The sequence below is a fragment of the Cydia pomonella genome, chromosome 22 (genome assembly GCF_033807575.1).
Source record: "Cydia pomonella isolate Wapato2018A chromosome 22, ilCydPomo1, whole genome shotgun sequence".
NCBI lineage: Eukaryota > Metazoa > Arthropoda > Insecta > Lepidoptera > Tortricidae > Cydia > Cydia pomonella.
Genome location: NC_084724.1, coordinates 1,776,778 through 1,799,155, shown reverse-complemented (window position 1 = coordinate 1,799,155; position 22,378 = coordinate 1,776,778).

The following is a 22,378-nucleotide window of genomic DNA, read 5'->3' as shown; positions in this document are numbered from 1 at the left end:
TAACAATGTAGTCACACTTACCTCATTTTGCTGGGGAAGTGTAACTCTGACGATACATTCATTAAAGATCTTAAATACCATCTATAAATCATCTAACTAACATAAATAATAAATAAATAAATAAATATATCTTTATTTCAGACCCAGAAGTCCATATATGGTTAGTAAAATTAATTTAAAACCTACCTACATAAAACACATTGTTTTCAGCTAAAGTTGAACCTTATAATATTGTACCTTAGGGCACAGTTCGAAATCTAACTTTATGGTCTTTATTTATTAGTTCAAAGTTAACATTTACAAAAGTATGTTACACTTACCCTATTGACCTTATATTTTATTTTACTTTTTAACGTTGAAAACCCGTATTGGCCAATTATATGTTAGTAAATGATTTAACTAGTCTTAGGTAATGTTCAGTGTGTATCTGCCTCCAAGTGTACATATATGGACGAAACCCATATGAGGTGTGGAAATCAAATTAACTTCGTGCTGGCGTTTTGTTCTCGAACGTGTAAGTGATGTACAGAAATTATATTAAAAAAAACCGGCCAAGAGCATGTCGGGCCATGCTCAGAGTAGGGTTCCGTATTTACTCTTCCGTCACAATAAGCTAAAATGGAGTTTAAAGTATGGTAGATTGTTAACCAAGGGATGAACTGTGGGTGTACGTCTTTTTACTATGAAGGGGAAACTTTTTGCGATAACTCAAAAACAGCTAAACTGATCATATCTGCTATAGTTTTCATTTAATTTATTTCTTAAGCTCTACTTCCAAGAATTTTTTTCATATTTTTTGGACTTATGGTTCAAAAGTTAGAGGAGGGGGACACATTTTTTTTTCGGAGCAATTATCTCCAAATATATTCACTTTATCAAGAAATGTTTTTTGAAGACCCCTATTAGTTTTGAAAGACCTTTCCAACGATATCCCACACTGTAGGGTTGAAGCAAAAAAAAAAAAAATTTTTTTAGATTTTATTGTACGACTTTGTCGGCTTTATTGATTTATATATCCATGCCGAATTTCAGCTTTCTAGCACTAACGACCACGGAGCAAAGCCTCGGACAGACAGACAGACAGACAGACGGACATGGCGAAACTATAAGGGTTCCTAGTTGACTACGGAACCCTAAAAAGGTAGCTTACGCTGTTATTCGATTTCAGGACATGTTTACGATGTAAAAATATAGTCATTATTTAATTGTGTAACGTATTTTTGCTGAATTATCTGTTTCATTATAAAATCTCGTTTGATGTACTTGCGTTTGTACGTACGGAATTCAAAACAAGGACATTGTTACCTACCATTTTCCAAGGTTTCTTTTAGAAACGTTTGGTGATCCATATTTATGAATTTGTATTAGATTGGCATTTCATTTCCGTGTCCAAATGTGGTCGCTGGCAGCCGGCACGTACTCCGCTTGGCTCCTGACTTCTGACAGATCCGCAACTTACTAATTGAAATTAAGTTGATTTACATTTGCCAACTTTATGTAACTTTGTATGTGGTAACGGCTGAAAGAAAAGAATAGTTTGCGATCCTAGCGAAATAACGGTAAAGGTAATTTATTATAAAGATATTTTATTATTCCAGTAGGCATATTACAATGCGCTTATAAACATTAAATAAAGCTACACCGGTTCTAACCCTACACCTCTGACTCGAGAAGATTTAAATCCCCCCTCAATTGGAGGAGGGTATCCCAATATGGAAGTAACCCTCGATTACTATAGAAATCATGCAATTACATACAGTAGCTACTTTTCTTTATAGTTATTCTATTCTTAATACAAATACTTTTTCTATAATTCATAATTGATTTATTGTCTGTAGAACACGGGTAGATACAATGATGGAACATAATATTATAGGATCACCATGGTCTTGCCATTAGGCGTACAAACAGTCAAACTTATTATCTATCTAGGTACTTACTACTACTTAATACATAAGTCATGCAAATCACAATACATTTACATAAGTTAACAAAAGCAGTCTCATATTTAATATTACACGATGATGTTACAATGTGTCACAGAGGTACTCTTGAATTGATCTTTTTGATAAAAAGTCGTGTAAAATTTTCTTAAAATGTTTTTGATTATTACAGTTTAAGATGCATTTTGGGAGTTTATTATATAATTTGGGTGCCATTCTAAATACACTTTTGGAAAGTAAGGCCGTTTCTAATGGTTTTGCGTATATTTCTCCTTGATGTCTAATGCTATTAAGTTTTGTATATTGTTAAACCTATGTTAAATTTTACATGTATAGCTACTTCATAGTTATAGAAAATGTTTTCCTCTAACGGAAGCTTAACAAATCACTTTCATTTTGATGTCGATCGCTTCAGAATAATATATTCTATGTTTCTAGGTTTCGCTTTTTAGGGTTCCGTAGCCAAATGACAAAATACGGAACCCTTATGGATTCGTCATGTCTGTCTGTCCGTCCGTATGTGACAGCCACTTTTTTCCGAAGCTACTAGAAATATACTGTTGAAACTTGGTAAGTATAAACTTGGTAAGTGTAAACTTGGTATTCTGTGAACCGCATTAAGATTTTCACACAAAAAAAAACAGTAAATTTTGGGGGCAATACCCATACAACTGAAACTAAAAAAAAATTTTTTGTCATCAAACCCATACGTGTGGGATATCTATGGATAGGTCTTCAAAAATGATATTGAGGTTTTTAACATAATTTTTTTCTAAACTGAATAGTTAGCGCGAGAGACCCTTCCAAAGTGGTACAATGTGCCCGCCCCCTGTAACTTCTAAAATAATAGAATGATAAAACTTAAAAAAAAAAATGATGTGCATTACCAAACTTCCACCGAAAATTGGTTTGAACGAGATCTTTGACGAGAATTTTGACCACGTGGTCACTTAGTCAATTTGTGTAATAATGTCTTATAATATTCATTTATTTAATATGGAGTATTACTGCAATGCTGTGCCGCCAGAGTGCAGCACTAGCACCTTTCATAAACCATAGAGTAACTTATACATACTCTGCCTTAAACTGTTTTTTGACATGTTTTTACAGATAATAAAATATGACATTGATGCATCAAGGCGGTTTGTTTACAAAGGGCCTAACGGAAACGCGAAAATCGAAATTTAGTTATCTGCCTCTTCATTGCTCGAATATGAAAGATAGAGAGGTTAGACAACGAAATTTCGGTTTTCTTGTTTCGCGGTAGACCCTCAGATTGTGATGGATTGTGGTAGTGGCGCCCCCTACGCAGAGTTTCGCGTAATATTTCCTATTAAGTTGAACTTTGGTACACATATGTGAGTCGGTGACTCAAAGACGGATATGTAATACACTGACGCATGCGATCCATATCGTATCTAGAACTAATATTTGACGTATTTTAAAGTTCAAATCGAGCCGTTTGTACCCACCGGCCTGGTTCCAAGAATGGGATACGATAATGATAAGTTCTGGTTTAGATAAGTTTTCATTTAGATATCGTTTGTATGTCGTATAATTGACAGAAGCAGCTCGATTCGGGCAACCAATGCCACTTTGTCGTTAGAAATATCGTAGATAGATCTTATTGGGATCACAGCGGAATCAAAATAAACGTCAATTTTGACATGTCGTTTAGTTATCGATCTTTTAAAGATCTTTCCAAGATCTTAAATGTGTCTTAATCTTTCTTCGGATCGGGCCGAAAGTTTCTAACCCCGCCTCCGCCGTAGCCTTGCTACGCCGTAGCTGCTACGCCGTAAGCGCCACGTAGCGCGTAGAAGAGGGTATTGAACCTGATTGATGCCAATTGGACTCCTTGAGCGACGTTTGAATTTTAGAAAATTTGAACTTAATTGGGTTTTTGTTTGATATTCCTCACAGCGGGTAGCAATGGAAAATTGCGTGGATAATGTCATATCAATAAGCTTATGGCCCGATTCGAATTTTCAGATGCGTCAAATATTAGATCAGTAATGTGCGTGACCGCGATGAGTATGGCTGAGATACGCGTATATAAGTGTGAGTCTAGACTCCGTGGTGGTAAAGGTGGTAAATAAAATACAGATTGTGATCGTATGCTTTGCGGACCATCCGTTCGACTTGGCACTTGATAACAGGTGACAGGAGGGCTGGCTCTTACTTCGCTCAACGCATTGGCATTGCCTTCCAGCGCGGCAACGCCGCCAGCCATCTAGGCACCTTGCCACGAGGCACCGAAGCCAGATTTTTATTTATAAATTTAGGTGTAGTTTTAGTCTTTAATATTTTCCCTTTTTTAGCTTTATGTAGTTTTGTTTAAGGTATATTTTAAGGTAGTTTTATTTTTATATTCTTAAGCGATATTTAAATTATTGCAAAAAATCTTCTCTTTTTAGTAAAAGCGCTGTGTTGGTACTCCCTCATGCTTGTAATGTACATGATACTTACTAATATCCCCCGTTTGGCCTGTTTTGACAGAATAGTAACTACGGAACCCTACACTTAGCATGGCCCGACATGTTCTTGGCCAATTAAAACAAAAAATATTAGTTTGCTAATCCGCTAAAAGATAACCTGCTAGTCACTCAGTGCTCACCCGTTATACTTACTTGCGTATTTTTACATGCAATTAATGTTCCCACCTTCCCACCGCAAAAATAAATACGCAAATAAATATAACAACTCACCACCAAAAGTACAAAACTCAATTCTTTTTGAGTGGGTTGTTATATTTATTTGCGTATTTATTTTTGCGGTGGGAGGGTGTTAACATTAATTGCATTTCGCGGATTACCAAAGTAATATTTTTTTGTTTAATTAGTATGGATTCCTGCAAAGTAACGCCTGATTCTATTCATGTTGCAGGTGTCCATGGGCGGCGGTAATCGCTTACCATCAGGTGAACCGTCTGCTCGTTTGCCTCCTCTACCGAAAAAAAAAATCATATTCTTGGCCGATTTTTTACTCAATACATCGGTATAGGGCAACCAGCAATTCAGCCGTTTGTTTTCCGCGTGTTTTTCCTTAAGGGAAGTAATTTGAAAAATAATTACCTACATCCGGATCCGGTTTCGTTTTTTATTTGTCAACTGTCAGGAGGCGAATTGTTTTACAATCCAAAATGGATGGAGAAAAGATTTAAGATGCAGTAGAAACTGGATTGAAAAAGGCGTAGCGTTTTTTTGGATCACAATATGGCTGCCGTAAATTTAATTAGCAATCTAGAGGCTTTTCTCGTGAGTTTTCAGTAATTCGAATCCTGAGTTTTTGACTTTAGCTTGATAGCAAAAATCACGAACATGGTTTAAAATGCACTTTAGAAGATATAATAAATTTTTCACAAAAGCTAAACATGTGAAAAATATTCCTAGAAATCAGTATTATGCTTGAGGGAACTCAGCAATTACTTTTTTTATTTTTTTATTTAGAAAACAAACAGCCTTTTACAAATATATCTAAAGTAAATGAACTAAAAATAGGCCTAAAGTTTCCTATATTACTAAGAAAACTATTACATAGAAATGTAAATTACGCAATTATAAAGGGTGTAGCAGGATAGCCTAGGAAAAATTGCCCCCAGCGATTTTGGGCCGAAACTGTAATCAAACGATGCCTTTTGGGGAGGTTATACTCTGCACAAAGTTTCATCCCTCTGTTACCCCCTGGGGGTGAAAAACACCCGATTAACCCCAAAACTGTTTTAATTATTTTTTCCTAAACTATGAAAGTGATGAATTTCAAATTTCGTACAAATATTAATAAGACTAAAAGCTATGTGCTAAAAAAATATTAACCCCCTAACCATTGAAATTCTTGTAAAAAAAACAAAAATAAAAAAAGAATCAACCTGTATATCAAGTTTGGCTCATGGTACCACACCATTTTTTTTTTTCAAAAATGAACCAGTTTATATTCTACATGATACAAAAGTTTCATGGACCTACTCCAGAAGGAACATTGCGAAATTAATATGTATTGGCTCTTTGGTGCGTACTATTCATTGAACTCCCACTAAGAGCCTTGCATTATTAATAAACAATGGCTTGCGATCGGACCGCTGGCGCTGCTCGTGCCCGATTTGAAAAAGGTGGGGATAAAGAAGTATGAATCAAACTCATTTGTATTTATAAAAACATTTTTAGGGTTCCGTAGTCAACTAGGAACCCTTATAGTTTCGCCATGTCCGCCTGCCTGTCTGTCTGTCCGTCTGTCCGAGGCTTTGCTCCGTGATCGTTAGTGCTAGAATGCTGAAATTTAGCATGGATATATAAACCAATAAAGCCGACAAAGTCGTACAATAAAATCTAAAAATTTATTTTTTTTGAGGGTACCTCCCCTACACGTAAAGTGGGGGTGAATTTTTGTTTTTTGCTTCATTCCTACAGTGTGGGGTATCGTTGGAAAGGTATTTCAAAACTAATAGGGGTCTTCAACAAACATTTTTTGATTAAGTGAATATATTCGGAGATAATCGCTCCGAAAGAAAAAAAAAATAGTCCCCCCCTCCTCTAACTTTTGAACCATAGGTCCAAAAAAAATTAAAAAAATCGTGGAAGTAGAGCTTAAGAAAGACATTAAATGAAAACTACAGCGGACATGATCAGTTTAGCTGTTTTTGAGTTATCGCAAAAAGTATCCCCTTCATAGTAAAAAGACATACTTTAATTAGGTACTGATTATGCAAATTTGCCTATTTGTTTAACTCACGTGAAAGGTACCGTTTCATCCCTTGGTTAACAATTTACTATACTTTAAGCTCCAGTTTAGCTTATTGTGACGGAAGCGTAACTACGGAACCCTACACTGAGCGTGGCCCGACATGCTCTTGGCCGGTTTTTATAAATTATTTTGTTTTCGGGTCCGAGACGTTGCGTATTAAGCATGATACGAGTATAATGATTAGTAGCTACGAAATAGTACGTTTATTTTAATTTCGCAATGTTCCTTCTGGAGTAGGCCCATGAAACTTTTATATAATATAGAATATAAATTGGTACATTTTTGAAAAAAAAAAAATGGTGTGTGTACCATGAGCCAAACTTGAGATCCATGTACAAATGAGTTTGATTCATTCTTCTTTATCCCCACCTTTTTCAAATCGGGCACGAGCAGCGGTCCGATCGCAAGCCATTGTTTATTAATAATGCAAGGCTCTTAGTGGGAGTTCAATGAATAGTACGCACCAAAGAGCCAATACATATTAATTTCGCAATGTTCCTTCTGGAGTAGGTCCATGAAACTTTTGTATCATGTAGAATATAAACTGATTCATTTTTGAAAAAAAAAATGGTGTGGTACCATGAGCCAAACTTGATATACAGGTTGATTCTTTTTTTATTTTTGTTTTTTTTACAAGAATTTCAATGGTTAGGGGGTTAATATTTTTTTAGCACATAGCTTTTAGTCTTATTAATATTTGTACGAAATTTGAAATTCGTCACTTTCATAGTTTAGGAAAAAATAATTAAAACAGTTTTGGGGTTAATCGGGTTTTTTTCACCCCCAGGGGGTAACAGAGGGATGAAACTTTGTGCAGAGTATAACCTCCCCAAAAGGCATCGTTTGATTACAGTTTCGGCCCAAAATCGCTGGGGGCAATTTTTCCTAGGCTATCCTGCTACACCCTTTAGTTTAGTTGTGTACATGCAAGTAAGGTAAGAAAACATACAAAACTATAAAAAATATGACTGGAACCAAATTGATCAATTTTATTTTATTTTTTGTTTTTTTTTTTTTAATTTTTGATTTTTTTACTTTTATCTTATCTTATACCTTTAAACGAGCAATTCTTGTATATAATATATATATATATATATTTCTGTGATCTCGAAAACGGCTCTAACGATTTCGCTGAAGTTTGGTATATGGGGGTTTTTGGGGGTATACAATTGATCTAGATTAGTCTTATGTTTGGGAAAACGCGTGTTTTCGAGTTTTTCTTTCGACGCAGAATATGGTCGCTAATTTCGTGTTGCCGGCCACTGTCCGTCTGGCCCAGCGGGTTATGACGCGAACGGCTAGAAACGAGTGTTACGGGTTCGAATCTCACGATGTTTCCTTCACCGAAAAGCGACTGGTAAATATCAAATGATATTTCGTACATAAGTTCCGAAAAACTTATTGGTACGAGCCGGGGTTTGAACCCGCGACCACCGGATTGCAAGTGGCATGCTCTTACCGCTAGGCCACCAGCGCTTCTTTTCATTTCGAATACGAGGAAATTAAAATACATGTGTAGTAATAAAATAACTAAGGGCCCTTAAAATTAACAATTTAGATAAAAATATCGTTATTTATGGAATGGGAAGTTAATAAAAATGGAAATTATCCACTAAATCTATTTATAACCAAATTTTAATTGCTTATCTTAAAACACAAAAATAAAGTACTTGCAATGTAAAGTGCAGTGCAGAAACGTATCACTTCCTGTACACTTCATAGAAAAACAATGACTAACGGCCCGATTCGAAGAATGAGATACGACAACGATAAGTTCTGGTTTAGATAAGTTCTCATTTGGATATCATTTGTATGTCGCATGATTGACAGAAGCAGCTCGATTCGGGCAACCAATATAACTTTCACGTTAGAAATATCGTAGATAGATCTTATTGGGATCACAGCGAAATTGAAATATACGTCAATTTTGACATGTCGTTTAGTTATCGATCTTTCAAAGATTTTTCCAAGATCTTAAATGTGTCTTAATCATTCTTCGAATCGGGCCGCCATTTCTTCTTCTTGTAGGGGCTATGTAAGGCTTTGCAGCCTATGTATTACTGCGACCATCCCTGATCTATTGTGATCGCCACCTACTACAGCTCTCGATCCAAGACTGCAACTTCAGACAGCTGCAGGATCTTTTTGATCTCGAGAGACTTTAACTCCTTCTTCTTCTTCCTAGTGTTGTCCCGGATTATGGGAGCCTGGAGTCTGCTTGATAACTAATCCCACGATTTGGCGTAGCTACTAGTTTGAACTCGACTGCCATCTGACCTTCCAACCCAGAGGATAAAACTATGACCTTCCAACCCAGAGGATAAAACTAGGCCTTGTTGGGATTAGTCTAGTTTCCGCACGATGTTTTCCTTCACCGCAAAGCGACTAGTAAATATCAAATGATATTTCGTACATAAGTTCCGAAAAACTTATTAGTACAAGCCGACGTTTGAACCCGCGACCGGATTGCAAGTCGCACGCTCTTACCGCTAGGCCACCAGCGCTTCTTTAACTCCGGGCGTAATATGTGTCTGGTTGAGTCACGAGTGCACATTAGGCAAGGGTACTCTGCGAGGATGTGCTAGGGTGGTCTCCTCTGTCTCCATGCAGAGTCTGCAATGACCCATTAGGCAAGGGTACTCTGCGAGGATGTGCTAGGGTCTCCTCTGCCTCCATGCAGAGTCTGCTATGACCCACTTTCAGAATATGAGAAATGAAAAATCTGTATCTGCGCTCAGAAAAGAATTAAATAAATCATTTAGTATAATCCAGTTGTCGAATATCATTTATGGAAATTTATTCTGAATGTGAAAATAACTTTTCCGACGGAAAAACAATTTTAATGTATTCGTTGAAAATATGTGCGGCCAGTTTTTATTTCAATTCAGTACAGAAATTCGTTCTGCTATTTTTAAGGTCGGTCGTGTATCAGTGGGATATATTTTAATACGGGGTAAAATCGGACGTGCAACCATATATCACGGATTATATACGGTGGCACAAAAATGCGTTGACAAATAAGTTTTCGATTTTTTTTCTAGTTCTTAAATTTGACATTAAAAATTATCATTGCAATCATGTAACTAAAAAAAAAATCGCTTCAAAATATCCTCATTTAGCTTTGATGAATATGCAGAAGTAAAAATGTTTTTTTTTTGGCTAAAATGTAGATAATAAAAAGTAAACCCGTGCGACGGCCAACTCTTCCGTCGCAAGTTTATAGATTTATAAATAAATAAATAAATAAATATTGGACATTCTTACACAAATTGACTAAGCCCCACAGTAAGCTCAAGAAGGCTTGTGTTGTGGGTACTCAGACAACGATATATATAATATATACATACTTAAGTACATAGAACACACCCATGACTCAGGAACAAATATCCTTATTCATCACACAAATAAGTGCCCTTACCAGAATTCGAAACCAGGACCATCGGTTTCAAAGGCAGGGTCACTATCCACTCGGCCAAACCGGTGATATGTATATTTTGTTTCCTTCTTATATCCGAAATTGGTACTAAATCATAATTGGGTATTAGAATTGCCATCGAAATATACATATAATTAGGTAGTAAATTCGGCTATCGAATTGTAATTTTCGCATCTGGGATAAACATCCTATACCGAGGGTGTCGACATTTGAAATTATTGAAATATGTGCTAAACCATGCTTAATACTAATTTATGTGATTGTTACATAATGAAAGGCATTAAAATACGAGTATTGGTTTATGAGCTGAAAGCTTTAATGCCTAATTATGTACAGTTACATACACTGCTTTATACATATATACATACACACATACCAGTGGGGAGAAACTAGATAAGATAAAGACATGAATTTTTACAACCTTAAATAGCCAAAAGGGATAGTGTAACATTTTCACAGATAAAAAAATGTTCTAACAGAACAGTTTGAGCTTATGTTGCCCGTAATTTTAGGTTTTTATGATATGTATAAAAAAATATTAAATTCAAAATTCAAAAAAATAATTCTGCAAGTAGGCCTCTAGGGCTCTTTTACATGTCAATACAACATTTATAGTAACATCATATAGTAACATGAAAAATACATAACAACATTTATAAATACAACAGCCAATACCTGGGTAAACATTGCATTATAATAAGCTTAAAATAAATAATTACTACAATACAATGGAGATGTATAGACTCTATGGTTAAAAATACATTAAATCTGGAGATGTAAAACGTCCCCAATGTCAGAATAATAATACTAATAAGATTTGGAGGTGTGAAGTCGTTCCAAGTGTCAAAATAAAATTTATACTAAATAAATAAATCGCGTATGGACTGTTAAGCTAGCAGTCTCATGAACTAATGCTACAGAATACATAACTAGTATGTACCAAGTCAAGTATATATATTATTATACAATATTACAGAGACGCATAGTCTCCACGGTTAATACATTAAGTTTGGAGATGTATAAGGTCCCCACGGTCTGAGAAAGATAATAATGCACAATAATAATGACAAACAATAATTATGATACACATAAAAATAGTACATTACTATAGAGGCCGGGACACGAAGGGTTTCAGGCCAATTAGATAAAGACCTCGTTTCTCGCCGAGATTTATATAGGTAGTTCTTTTCTCAAACTTGCAATGAAATAAAAAAAATATAGTCAATTAGTTTTATTCGTAGGATTACATAGCTAAAACAAATTACGAAATTACTACTATTTGATGGCCAAGACGTTGTGTCACAATTTGACGTTTAAAAACAAAAGAAGGTTGCTTTACAGGCCTAGGTGTGTAAGGCTGTATGAAGTTCCTTTACATATCGCACCTGATATGTAGTATTTCCGGACCATATTTGAAGTAAATCACGTCAACATTTCATTGCAAGTTTGAGAAATAGTACATTACTATAGAGGACGGGAAACGAAGGGTTGCAGGCCAAGTAGATATAGACGGCCGAGCGTAGCGAGGTCGGATAGGGAGACGCGGCCGGCAACCCCGTTTCCCGCCGAGATTTGTATAGTGCTATTCTCAAACTTGCAATGAAATAATTAAAAAAAAAAATAGGATGATGATGATGATGATGATGATTGTTTCATGTCCTAATGTGATAGGTTATTCAGTGCGTGGGGTATTGAAGGGGAACGAAAATGTAATTATTTTGGCGGTACCACGCACGCCACTACGCTTTTTTCTTTTCTTTAACTTTCTTTTTTCTTTTTTTTCTTTTTTGTGTTTTTTGTTGTTACCGAAAGTGGAACGAAAATTTGATTATTTTTACGCTACGGCGCACGGTTTAGGAGATACAGCCCTATAAAGATTTCTGCATGACTGAAAAAAAAAACTTTTTGGGGCTGTATCTCCTAAACCGTGCGTCGTAGCGCAAAAATAATGAAATTTTTGTTCCCCTTTGAACCTCAAAAGTAATATTTAACAAACACAAAAAAGAAAAAAAAACACAAAAAAATGAAAAAAGCATACTGGCAGAATTTTGATTATAGGTTTTTAATAGTTGAATGCCAAGACGTGCCATTATTTGACGTTGAAAAACAAAAGAAGGTTGCCTTACAGGCCTAGGTGTGTAAGGCTGTATGAAATTCCTTTACATATCATCATCACTCATCGCACCTGATATGTACTATTTCCGGACCTACCACCATTTCATTACAAGTTTGAGAAAAATATATTACATCTAGCTAATCCAATTCATAACATTCGATTTATTTATATCTGTAATTCGACCTCTGATTCTGTTCTGATTCGATTCTGAATTTGATCTCGAGATACGTTTGATCTGCACTCGAAATCCATCGAGTCTATTCGTACTCGTACATTTTGTTCAGCCTGTATCTCTTCCGAACGTATCATTCCAATTTCGAACTTATCTCTATTAAATTGCGGTTGAATTTCGGATTATAATAACGCATTAGATACGACTGTGTGAAAGTAGCTGGAAAGTGATAAGTAAAACAAAGGTTTTAAAGGAATTTGATTTTTGACTTCATATGATTAGGGTTCATTTTAATTTAACTAGTTTTTAATGTAATTTGAAACCTTAAGTTGATCTTATTATCCTCGAATACTTGTTTTATTTATATTTTAAAAGAGAAGTGCGAACATTATGAGGATCCAAGTATCTGTTTTCTTTTGTGTACTTACATTTTTTTGTCTGAATTATGATTCATGAGCCAACAAGAATTAGCGACATACTATCAGAAAGGTTTTTTTATATACTCCATGTTTTGCGAGACTTGTCAAATCTCTGTTTAAATAATCAATTTGACACAAAAAAGCAAGAAAATTAATAAAAAACTTAAATATCGTGTCTAGACATAGAAGTTTTTGTGGCAAAATAAAGTGAACGACACATGTCTACAACATTGTGCAAAAAGATAGCTACTGCGAAATACACAACACGTTGGATATTTTTTTTTTGATACAACCATTGGTAGTTTTCTTATTTTTTGACACTGTAGTACTAAATATATGTAATCAAATTATGTTCTTTGGAATTGATTTGCATTCTTTGAAATTTCTTGATAATTTACAGCAAGTAGAAGTTAGGTACATTTTTAGGGTTCCGTACAAAATGGCAAAAAACGGAACCCTTATAGATTCGTCATGTCCGTCTATCTGTCCGTTTATGTCACAGCCACTTTTTTCCGAAACTATAAGAGCTATACTGTTCAAACTTGGTAAGTAGATGTATTGGTTGTGTGTTTATGTATTTGACGACCGGTCTGGCCTAGTGGGTAGTGACCCTGCCTATGAAGCCGATGGTCCCGGGTTCAAATCCTGGTAAGGGCATTTATTCGTGTGATGAGCATGGATATTTGTTCCTGAGTATTTAAGTATTTATAAATATTTACATATTATATATATCGTTGTCTAAGTACCCTCAACACAAGCCTTATTGAGCTTACTGTGGGGAACTTAGTCAATTTGTGTAATAATGTCCTATAATATTTATTATTTATTATTTTATTATTATTATTATTCTATGAACTGCATTAAGATTTTTATACGAAAATAGAAAAAAAAACAATACATTTTGGGGGTTCCCCATACTTAGAACGGAAACTCAAAAAAGTTTTTTTCATCAAACCCATACGTGTGGGGTATCTATGGATAGCTCTTTAAAAATGATATTTAGGTTTCTAATTTTTTTTTTCTAAACTAAATAGTTTGCGCGAGAGACACTTCCAAAGTGGAAAAATGTGTCCCCCCCCCCTTTAACTTCTAAAATAATAGAATGAAAAATCTAAAAAAATATATGATATACATTACCACGCAAACTTCCACCGAAAATTGGTTTGAACGAGATCTAGTAAGTAGTTTTTTAAATACGTCATAAATGGTACGGAACCCTTCATGGGCGAGTCCGACTCGCACTTGACCGCTTTTTTAATTATTAATCTATGACTGATTTATCGAAAACATATTTGTCGATGTTTCATTTTCCCAAGCACTCATTATTGCCACAAAAACTTCCATGTCGAAAAAAAAACATAGTCACGTTTCAACTCACACTAATTTTTGCGGCAATAACTTTTCTCAGACACAGATCTGGGACTACCAGCCAAAGTAAAAGTTTTACAACTTAGAAGTCTTTGATCAAATGGGTCAATTGGCCCACCTTCCTTTGGTAGATAGATAGTGTTTCCTATTCTTAAACTAGTTTTACGGTTTACACTTACATGTTTTTAGTCACTCGCGCGACATGTTTACAATATGTATGAATACAATAAATAAATACAATACATGACGGCAGTTTTTCATGTGCTCGCGTGATCTTCGTTTTGTTTATAGTTGATTTCAGTGTGCGAGCCTTTACATGAAAAGTACGCAATTATAGTTTGGCATACGAAATCTTAATTCAACCATTACAGTCAACGAGTAGAAATTAGTACACAAAACCCAAGTTAAAAAGGTTCGAGAAAAGGGTTTCCGGTTCACTTGAACTTAAACTCAAATTACTCCATTTCACTATAAGACATAAGGTCAAAAACACATATTCTCATATAAACATGAATTCAAAATAGTCTAACACCAAAATACCCAAGTCCCAAAACACCCTAAACCTCTAAATTCAAAACGGACTTATCTCTATTATATACTATTACCACGATCGCCTACTGTCATAAAAGCAGAAGGCCCAAACAAGCCATTCCTGCAATACACCATTCATATTCTACACGATTTTCAAAATACAGTAGTTTCAAAACTAGCTAGTCCCAAAATACCCTAAACGTCCTAGTGGTAATGGTTATTCCGGACAAGATAAAAAAATAGAACCTTCTATATTAATGACTGTCACACAATATCAAGCCACTTAATATTGAAGTGTCACTTTAGAGATAAATGAATAAAATTAATACGTAAGGTAACCATCAGGTAGTTCTCCTTGTCTCTCCTCACAGTCGGTACGAAAATCCCAATTACGATGTTTTGATACTAGTGTGTTTTAAGACTGTGTTATTTTAAAGAATGGTGTATTTTGGGATTAGTGTATTATGGGATTAGTTTGATCCGAGTTTCAACTCTGATTACATTAGGTGTTTCGGGAGTAGTACATAATCATGATAAGTTCGTTTTATATTTAGGGTGTTTTGGGACTTAGGTATTTTGGTGTTAGACTATTTTGAATTCATGTTTATATGAGAATATGTGTTTTTGACCTTATGTCTTATAGTGAAATGGAGTAATTTGAGTTTAAGTTCAAGTGAACAGGAAACAGAAAAGGGGTAGTGTCCTTGCGCTTCGCTTTGTTCGTGTTGGCGTGCCCCCAGATTACGATACAAGTACGAAAAATGGGAAATTCGATTCGAGTGACGATATTAGAATCCGGCCGAAGAGAGTGTTTCAAATCAACACGAGTTGTGAATTAACTATTCGCACAAGTGTCGTACAGTCAGCATCAAAAGTAGCGGATCAAATAACGTTTCATAAGTATCTACCATTCTGTAACAGCTTAACAAAAAGTGATGTCTTTAATATAGAACAACTAAGACTGTAAAAGATATACTTTTGAGCGCGAATTTTAGAAATTTATCTATATTTGGAAAAGTTATCCGGAATATCAGATACTTTTGGCGCGTTGTTTCATCCGCTACTTTTGATGCTGACTGTACAACGTCTTAAATTTTCGACATAGTGACGTAATGTGCTAGTATCTCACAAAGTGTCGCAAAGAAGCACCATGTGTATAGTAAAATACCTTAACTCCGCTCGATCTTAACAAATTCGAAAGAGTTATCTGACCCAAATAAATACAGTAAATATCAATAAATTTTATTGCGCGACATAAATAAAATAAAACGAATAAATTACTTCCTCAGTTACTTGAAACTAGGTTAATTTACTGCAGTGTAGTTTCTCCAAGAATTTGCGCAATAATTTGTGAAAATAAATATAAAAGTTTCTAAAAGCGTAAAGTTTAGCTTCATATTTCAATATTAAGAGCTTGAAGATTATAAGTTTTGGCACTTTCGCTAATGCACGTTCATAAGTAAAATGTCGATGACATGCTAAGTTTGAACATGTTGCTTATACGTTGCAACCAGAGACGTTAATGTATGAACCAACGCTCAGTACCCCTAGTGTAAGTTTAGTCGATAGCGAAACGTGACGTACGCGTTTGCGTTAAGTCTCATTTTGTATGGGTTTTTGAACAGCGCGCCAAGCGAGACGTTTTGGAAAGTCAAAAATCTCATACAAAATGACACTTAACGCAAACGCGTACGTCACGTTTCGCTGTAGAAAATATATACACTAGGGGTACGGAACCGGTTTTAGAAATAGCGATAAATATCGGTTTATTTCGGTTTTACTCCGAACTTTCATAATTACGCGAACGTTTTAAGAACTTTATTGTAACCTGAATAAACCGGTTTATTCGACGAGCGACGAGACGGCCGTCCGGCCTGGTGTGCTGCGTAAACAAAGACACCGATATAGGTAGAAATCGGTTTTTATTGTTCTAAACCAGTTAATCTGACAACAACCTTATGTTCTCCTAAAAACCGGTTTTTAAAATAACGGTTTTACGAACGAAACCGGTATTAAAAGGTTTTGCGCCAAGTATATGATAACGGTTTACGCTTTGGTATGAACTCGCATTTCGGAACTGAGGACGTATCGCAAAAAACGGTAATCTAAATTTCATTATTTGCCTGTCTATCACTCTTGGGATTCGCGACATGTAAAGAAATTTCGATTTTCTTTTTTCACCAGGTAAGATTGTATTGAACTTATAAACATAATTTTTTTTGGCACGATTCGGTTGGTAGAAGTTATAATATAACACACGTAAGTACATAAAATTACAATTTATTTTTGTCAATTAATGTCAGTTAAGTAGGCATACCACGAGTTTGACACTGACCTGACACTGACATATTTACTAGCGTGTGCGTGGTTTACTCGTACTGGCATATTAGTGCGAGTGAGATGTATAGAAATGAAGTAACGAAGACGTTAGTGAATATGTCAGTGTCCAACTCGTGGTAAGGCTGCCAAGTCCAACCCTTCACGAGTGAGAAACTCTTGCGGGCTTCCAGGTGACCCCAAGAGGCCCAAGACGTTCACAAGATAATATAATACAAACAATGTCAATGTAAATAAATTAAATAACAAAATTGTACAAAGTAAAATCTATGAAAAGGGACCTTATTGTCGGTGGCGTTTACGTCATTATCAACGATGCTCCCATATTATAAACAACACCGCGCTACGCAGTGCGGCGTAAGCGCCATCGACAATAAGGTCCCTTTTCATATCATGTCACAAATTACAATGTATAGGTAAAATTAAATTAAATTACATGAAACAGATAACTTCAAACAGATGTTTGTGGAATTTTAAATATTCGGTGTATACAATAGTTGTCGGTTGTAGCCTACCATTGTAAGTAGTCAGGGGTCGCCAACCCGTGCGGATAATTTTACGCGGCATCTGGTGGGGTTTCAAACCTTTTGTCTATACAATAAATGTCGTCGAATAAGGTTTATTTCTTTTTAATAAGCCAGGTGTGATCAAGCTGTGCGGGTGTATTTTAACTGTGGAGTTGTAAACCTTTGGTCTATACAATAGAATAGAATAGAATGTCGAAGTCAGGTGTAGCCAACCTTTTATCTATACAATATATCTTTATTTGTCGAACATATGGTTTATTTCAAGCAATCAGGTGTACCCAACCTTTGGTATAATACAATATACGTCGTAAAATATTGTTTATTATAAGCAGTCAGGTGTCGCCAACCCGTAACAACTTCGCACGGCATCTTTTGCATCGCATTAAGTTCCAAACTCTGCACTTTGTCTAAATTGAAATTAAGTTCGTGTACGAAGTATCGACTTAATAAGTAAAGCGACGTGACGTTGCCAAGTTTTGTAAAGACGCTAGTTTTGGTAAAAGCAAGTAATTAAAGACAAAATTGTCTACATCTGAGCTTTAAACAATACCGTAGTAAGGGACAACAAAGTAAGGAACGGATTATAATGCTGTGACTCTGAGTGATATTACTTTATTTTTAATGAATATAAAACGAAGCTTAATTGCGCTTAAAATAATTTAATATTTTTTTTTTTAAAGCGTAACCTACAAGCTTCGAATATATTATGCTGAAGCGATCGACATCAAAATCAAAGTGATTTGTTAAGATTTAGTTACTGGAAATCGTTTTCTCCCGAAATGGAATTTCATAGAAAAAGTACCGTTATTTCGCTAGGATCGCAAATTTATTCTTGCCTCTTAAATAAATATCCTTGGGTGTAATCTGTTTCGGCTTTTGCTCCCTATGCGTGTAATAATACCTTTATCAGTGAGTGTGATGAATAATAATGTACCACTCCAGCCAAAAGCACCTGTAATAGCCCGTAATAAAGAACCAGTGCAATGAAGACGCGTGGGAGGATCGTGGGACAAATCTCCACAGATTTGGCCAATGGTGCGTATTTGTCAGTCCAGAGTTCAGAAATGTGGATGTGGCATTCTTAAAGAATGACTCACCCTAGACAGGGCCGAGGCCGGGCTGGTGCCTCTGGCGCTTCTTTTTGGATGGAAAGCACCACGTCATCACCGATTAGCCGTCGTAGAAAGTATGGGGGTCCGGGCAGGAGGTGTATAGTGTAACGCGTGATAGCCGTTTGAATAATGAACATTTATTGTATTGAACTGCCGCCTTATATACTATTTCCGATATTGGTAAAAACAGAAAGATAGGTATCCTAGAATATCAATATCTATTCTACCCTTCGACTAAGATCGCGTTTGTAGCGAGCGCAATAGCATGTCTTCTGTCTAATCTTCTAACAACGTTGGTATCTTTAATAGCTCATCTTATACCTTTAAACGAGCAATTCTTGTATATATATTTCTGATATCTCGGAAACGGCTCTAACGATTTCGCTGAAATTTGGTATATGGGGGTTTTTGGGGGTATAAAATCGATCTAGATAGTCTTATGTTTGGGAAAACGCGTGGTTTCGAGTTTTCATGCGTTTTTCTTTCGACGCAGAATATGGTAGCTAATTTCGTGTGGCCGGCGACTGTCCGTCTAGTCCAGCGGGTTAAGACGCGGACGGCTAGAAACGAGTGTTACGGGTTCGAATCTCGCCTGGTGACTAACTTTTGTTATTTTTTATATGTTCAAGTTTATTATATTTTTTTAATTTTTATTTATTTAGACAATTTTCAAAAAATGTAGTTAATGTTTGAGATAACAATATATACTCCTCAAAAGAAAATAGTTGGGCTACTGAGTTTTTTGGCTGTAACTTAAAACATACTTATTTTATGTGATACATTTTTTACAATAAAAAATGGCATTCTTTTTTAGGGTTCCGTAGCCAAATGGCATAAAACGGAACCCTTATAGTTTCGCCATGTCCGTCTGTCTGTCTGTCTGTCTGTCTGTCTGTCTGTCTGTCTGTCTGTCTGTCTGTCCGAGGCTTTGCTCCGTGGTCGTTAGTGCTAGAAAGCTGAATTTTGGCATGGATATATAAATCAATAAAGCCGACAAAGTCGTACAATAAAATCTAAAAATTTAATTTTTTTTAGGGTACCTCCTCTACACGTAAAGTGGGGTTGAATTTTTTTTTTCGCTTCAACCCTAGAGTGTGGGGTATCGTTGGAAAGGTCTTTTAAAACTAATAGGGGTTTTCAAGAAACATTTTTTGATAAAGTGAATATATTCGGAGATAATCACTCCGAAAGAAAAAAAAAATGTGTCCCCCCCCCTCTAACTTTGGAACCATAGGTCCAAAAAATATGAAAAAAATCGTGGAAGTAGAGCTTAAGAAAGACATTAAATGAAAACTATAGCGGACATGATCAGTTTAGCTGTTTTTGAGTTATCGCAAAAAGTTTTCCCTTCATAGTAAAAAGACTTACTTTAATTAGGTACTGATTATGCAAATTTGCCTATTTGTTTAACTCGGGTGAAAGGTACCATTTACAACACTTTAAGCTCCAGTTTAGCTTATTGTGACGGAAGAGTAACTACGGAACCCTACACTGAGCGTGGCCCGACATGCTCTTGGCCGGTTTTTTACAATTTAAGTGTATTCCTGTACTATTGTGTGACTTTGGTGGCCCAATTTTTTTTATTATATTTCATTCTAAAAAGGACCTAAATAAAAAAAGTAAGGAAAGCCTTCATGTGATCATATCAGTTTTTAGGATCACTGAAATCAAACACCGGATCTACACAGAAATCGATTGTAAATAATAATAATTGTCAGTTCACATTTTACTTTTTTAAGTTTATGTAGATTATCACCTAAACATCACCATATTACAATAAATAGTTATAATAACCGAGCAAAGCTGGGTCGCCCAGGTACTGTTTCTATTATTATAGTATATTGGTAACTAAAAACTTACGTTATAGTCAACCCCTAAAGATTAAAATACACCCTAACCTAAGTACCACACGAAAATATATCTAAACTGAACTATAAATATAAACTAAAACTAATACAGGACTTAATCGCGTATACTTACGTTTATTATATGGCCTGACGTTTCGAACGTGACGTTACATTCGTGGTCACAGGTAGACTCAGTCTACCTTCTCAGTATTACAATCAATTGTAATAGAGAGATAAAGTCTAAGAAAAAAAAACGTGCCCCATAGTTTGATATCTAAATTATAAAGGATTTGACTTGGCTAGTTTTTTCGAACTAACATAAAAAAAAGAAAAGTAACACAAATAGCCCATACTTAAACCGAGCCGAAAAGCGTAAGCCGAGGCTCCCCCTATCGAAAATATTATGCAGGGCAACCACACACTGGGCCCTCATGACATCCTCTACGCCGTGAGGAGATGGAATAACCCCAGGTTCCACCCCTTCAGGTTGGCTAGGCCCCCTACCCTTTGTAACTTACCGCATCCATATTTCTTGTATCGTAGCAGGTACACGGTATACGATCGTAGCTAAAGGCATTCACCATTACTCACGGCTGAGAGCAGCGACCTCTGTGTCGCAGCGTGTACAGTCGAGTTCAAAAACCTCTTTATCTACATCTCTATCATAACCTTCCTATTACGAGTATATATTCAGAAAAAAAAAAAATAAAAAAAATAATAAAAAAAAAATATTATTATAATTATATTATTCAATTAAAAAATAATAATTTTTTTTTTTTTTTTTTTTAATTTATTGAGAAACAAACAGTCTTAAAATAAACATATGAGCAACTTAGCTAATAGCTATGGATTGACTTCGTTACAGACCTATAGTTTCCTAATTTTAAATTATTCGATGTACAATTGAAAAAATAATAATAGTGTAAACTTATAGCGTACATAACAAAAGCGTAAATTTATATATAAATATATATATATATATATGTAGAGAACTGAGAAAATACTTAAATCACAGGTACCTATTATCAGGTTGCTGCAACTTTTCACCGTTATTTTAGAAAAGAATATACTGCTCTTTTAAAGAGGCCTAATGAATTGCAAAACAAATCTGCGTCCATACATTTTTCATTGTACTGCCTACATGCGCGCCCAATATATGAATGCTGTGCGTATTTCGTTCTGCTGTTAGAAATGCTAAATAATGCCTTACTGCGACAACTACGTTCATTTCTACGGGGGACACGGAAACCAATTTTATGTAATAAGTCGGGGGCATCTACAATATTATTAATAATTTTGAATAAAAATACTAAATCTGTACAGGACCGTCTAAGTGAAAGTGGCTGGATATTATGATGTGTAGCCGAGGAAGCGTAATTTACATAGTTGCGACCCACTCGAAATTCCAGTGCTTTGATGAACTTTTTCTGGAGTCTTTCAATTCGAGTCTTATGGACATTAAACAAAGGATTCCAAACCACAGAAGCAAATTCCAATCTGCTGCGAACGTAACTATTATAAAGAAGTTTATAAGTGAGAGGTCTTCGAAAAGGTTTTGCCACGCGAAGAACGAAACCCAGTTGTTTATATGCCTTGTTTAAAATATGATCTATATGAGGGTTAAACGTTAGTTTTGCATCCATTAACACCCCTAGGTCACGTATACTGTGCTGTCGTGTTAGAGTACTGCCACACAGCCGGTAACTGAATGCAATGGGATCCCTTTTCCGCGTGAAAGTAATAACTGAACATTTGTCACTATTTAATTATTTTCCACACAATAAGTTTCAAACCTAGTTAAATCATCCTGCAACAGAGCACAGTCGACGT